The sequence below is a fragment of the Achroia grisella genome, unplaced genomic scaffold, assembly GCF_030625045.1.
Source record: "Achroia grisella isolate CSIRO2021 unplaced genomic scaffold, CSIRO_AGI_Agris_v1 utg540, whole genome shotgun sequence".
In the NCBI taxonomy this organism is placed as follows: Eukaryota; Metazoa; Arthropoda; class Insecta; order Lepidoptera; family Pyralidae; genus Achroia; species Achroia grisella.
This window is the reverse complement of record NW_026712925.1, coordinates 1,898,223-1,903,173: the sequence shown is the minus strand read 5'-3', so window position 1 is coordinate 1,903,173 and position 4,951 is coordinate 1,898,223.

Below are 4,951 nucleotides of genomic sequence, written 5' to 3'. Positions count from 1 at the left end.
AATTATTCATCTTGACTGATTCTGCGTCAAGAGTATGGTGGTATAAATGTGCTTAAAGTTTGAATAAAGATTAATTCCAACATAAACAACCACACACAAAGAATTTACTAAAAATCCACGGGTCCATGCCGTCCAAGCCGTGTAAACGAGTTAGTAACAACTTTTATACAATTAATTACAATAATAATAAACTAAATTATAACTGTAAAATAAAACTGCATATAAACGAATGTTGACAAGAGACGTATGTATTGAGAGCGAAGGGTGCGCCCCAACTCGGCGACCGGTGACTCCTTCCGCCGGCAAAACACTCTCGTACGAAATTGGGTGCTAAATGCTGAATAAAGTTATTTGCCATGAATGCCTCCGGGCACAAATTTCAATTATTGACGCATCCGAATAGTTTCGTAGGGGCCGTCGTACAGTTGGACAAGTAAAAACAAAACTCCAATGTCACGAAACATTGTTACGCATGCCGCTGATTTACTGAGCTACCACGTCATAAACCATAGAATTCAACAGCGAACTTATTTAATAACCTATTGAATTTAATGCTTATTTATTATATACCACGGCCTCACATGAATTTGTCATGTCCATGGTGTTGCTCATATATAAACGTACACAAATGGATTTATCGGTTTTGTTGTCATTATGTGCAATAAGTGTTATTTAATTTTTCAAGAAGGGTAACACACTAAGTAAACATATTTTTTTGTCTAACTAGAATGATATACTTGCTTACAGCACCCTATTAAGTGGCAATCATCGCCTACATACCTAAACATAACAAGAACATCATTTACAAGTATCATCAACACTAGCCGTACCAGGGCAATGCCGTACGAATTGGCGTAAATGACTTGAAAATTTATAATTATTTAAATTAGAATTTTAGAATATACACCGTCTGCTTACGAAAATACATTAATTAATTTATTCGACTTTAAAAATTTCACTTCGGTTTATAGGATTATTTTAGAAGAATCTTTCAAATATCCTAAATATTGAATACAAAATCACATAATAATTCGCATCGAACTGTACTACTTTGTGGGCGTATTCATCTTATAAAAGGGTCAAAATATTTTATTAGCCTTGTGACTTTAACTGAGTAGCGGGGGCGCCAACTAGATTACAGCCCAGGGCGCGGCGACAAATTCACACTCACTAACAGAAAATTTGAAGCTAAAAATATTCTATTTAAACTTTTATCTATTTATTTAATAGCGAAATAGGTATCTTTAGCCCTTTTCGACACCATAATCATTTTTATATATAATTAAGCTTTATTCGACTATTATAGTTGTACTATAATATGTTAGTCATTCATTTAGTTTATTCAGATAGTCAATATGGTTTTCTATTACACTAGTTAAGCCCCCGGCTTATTATTAAAGAAAATGAGATCAAATCTTCACTTTACAGTATCATCATGTAAGGAACTGAACATCGTTCTGTCGCTGTCCCCTTTATACTTTGTACTTCTCAATATTTTTTTACATAAAGATTATATAATTTCATCTTTTTACTTTGTTATACGATATTATTAATTTGTCTTTCATATAAACCTTAATCTAACAAATGCAAATACAATAATAAAAGTCTTAGTCTGTACCTAATATTATCTTATCGGTGGTATTAGTGGTAACCATTTGAAAATGGAACGAAAGAATATTTAAAAATTGCTTAGGAGAACGAAGCTCGTATGCAATTTTAAAAAATAATTTAAAATTTATATTTAAGATGCTTTAAATAATGTCAAGCGCAATCCAACATAATTAGAGCGCTGAGGTACGACATAACAATGGCGCCGCGAGCGCCCGTCACCTGCAAGCACACCAACACGTCCGTCGTACTAATGATCACGATTGTTATTATTGTTTATTTATACTCAAAACTCTGTCATCTTAAAATAAAAATATATCTTCTTAAGTAGGCAAAATTTGGTTTAACCGTTTAATTTAATTTTAGAAACCATTGATGATGGAGGCTCTAGCAATACACTAGCTAGTTCAGATGCTAGCGGCAATAATATTCTGAAATAATTTATTATATAAAAATAGTATACATACATAGAATAGTAAAAAATAATAAAACCCTTTATGTTCTTAGTTAGGTATATGTCAAGTATAGGTCACTACAGACAATAATTAGTATGTTCTGTGGCCTAAATAATATTCAAAATTAAAAGAACAGCTTTATCAAATGTCTTTATTAAATGAATTATGAAAAGACAGGTGAATTGACAATGCTTCTTCATAACACCTACGTACTTCATATACCTACCTACCTGGTAAATAGGTATAAGTGACATGTCTGCGTAGCTTGCACGATTCAATCAGTGTGACCGTCGCTGAGAGGCTTATGTAGGTGTTACGCTCCGAAGCATCCTATGGGATTCCGTACGTTCTCGCGTCTCCTGAAAAATTCAATGTGCCTAGAACACGTTACTCTGAAATGAAGTTGATAAAAAGCTACGAAAATGTGGAACAACATAGCTCATTACGCATACGAGTATTGAAAGGATTGTACAGAGAACGTTACAGTTAAAATATTATTTAGATTTAGATAAATAGCAATTAGTTGAATTCAACATGATTTCTTATTTTAAATATGTTTAAATTTTTAATTACTTGAAACTACATGTTTATGTATATGAATATATTGAAAGTTCTTAGTTTTTAAAAGAGTAAGGTCATTCATTTTAATTCCAATAGATCAAGAAATTATTACCTTCATATCTACAATATTATTGTTATTTCATCAACTTAGAATTTCATAATTCTTTACACAAATACAATTACATATACCTATAGTAACAGTTCAATAATATCACAAATGATGCGTATCTATTAAAAAAAAGTAAAAACTAAAAATATAAGTTTGGCATTCAGATACTCAATCAATTGTTTTTAAATTAATTGTCTTGTACTGTCCTATCCTGTTAATTCTGTTATTTTATTAGTGACCTCTTATAGTTGCATAGTTTTTGTTCACGAATCGCGATCATTTTACAGGATAGTGAGTAACATGATTGAGGTGAACAAAACCACTAATAAATATTTATTATAAATATCCTATTAGTTTTATCTGAAGTATGATTATGAGTCATTGTTTTGAATGCAATTTCCATTACTTTCCATAAAAACGCAAACATATCTACAGTGTACAAAAGAAAATAACGTAGATCATGCTCAGACACCGGATGATTATTAAAAAATCATAGAAACAAAAATCTGTTCCCATCAAACAAATAGGGCGTCTCAACCCTAAATGTTTTGATGTAAACGGAGAAAGAATGCCTCGCAATCTCCCCTGATAGTTATTTGATATGATTTATTCATACGAACGACGCTACACCGCGTCGAATGGAAGTTTATTTAATAGAAAATACTTTCAGAAATCTATTTATAAAGCCATTATGCAGTTTTTTTAAATTTCAAAGCTGTTAGTGACGTTCGCTTGTTATGCAAATTGTTGTGGCTTCTACCAATATGTATGTATCTATGTTTATCAAAACATTTACTTATTCATACAGTTTTATTGAGCCGTACTTTTATAAATTACCTATATGATAAGTAAGAAACAATCAAATACATTATAAATTTTGCCTATTTCGTATGTGAGTTTTCTACTTACACATAAATAAACACATAGTGTATGAAATGTTGTAGATAATTCAAAATCATTCTTTAATTTCTTAGAAATTTAAGAATGAATAAAGTCTCTTTTCAATTACAATATAATGTCCACAAACAGATTATGATATAGTCAATAAGATTGTTAATTGCTCATTAAATTAATTATAAATTTAGCATTTATTTATGGAACGTTAAACTAGACTGTTTTACGCTTTTGTATTTATAAGTATATACATAACGTAAATGCTACATCATATAGGTTTACTTATGGTAATAATTTGAGTAATATTAAAAGGACAAAGGACATCTTTCGGAGGCTAATAAAGTATGCACAGTACGCCCCGTAATCTGAGTGGAGGATCGTAGAGCTCCGCCCACTGCCACCGGCCCGCTGCCCCCACACTGTAGCCTTTATGAAAAGTTACTGAATGTATCATTAACTATTACTAGATATATTTTCATAACATACCACAGGAGGTACGGAGCGATCAGTGACAGTAGAATTACGTTTGTAGAGCTGAAAAGTAGGGCTAGTACTAAATTTAGTAATTAAATACAATTGTCATATATTTTTACAGGCTGATGATGGCGTGATATTTCTATTTGCGATATAATCAAGAATATGATAGTATAAGAAAGACTGTCAGGTTAATTAGGTCATCGTGAGAAATGCACTATGATGATCAGAAAGAAAACGTACGAGAACGAAATGTGATAGTAAATAGCTATTAAATATTTCTTAAAAATTAAATGCAATATTTTGAAAATGGAACGTCGAACATAATTTTCTTTTTTTTATAAAATATACATATACACATTCTTCTCGTATACATCCTACAGCATTATCAATAAAGACATCAAGGGTATAATACGAAATGTGTATATATTATGTGTTAATATTTACTTAAAAAAGAACGGAAATATTTTATTGAGTTCGAAATAATGCAAACAACATAAATTGTACCAGTTACTCGTCATCGGTGAATCTCCAGAAATCCGCTGTCTGTACTATAAGGGGGGCGTGTGTGCCTGAGTGCTGCATGCATATTTCATGCGAGCTTTAATGCTTGGTCGGTTAAGCGGATTGCCATCGCCGCTAAATGGTGCCACTCCCTTTGTTGCTGTTCGCTAATACCACTGCGGTGTGCTCGCAGACGAATACCTACAGCTTGTATTATTATATTATGTTTATGTTATTGCCAGATACATTTTATTATGATTAAACATATATTTTACATAAATCATTATTTTTTTATGTAACTCAAATGACAACCAAGCAGAGGATCCCCTTGATGGTAAATGGTAGC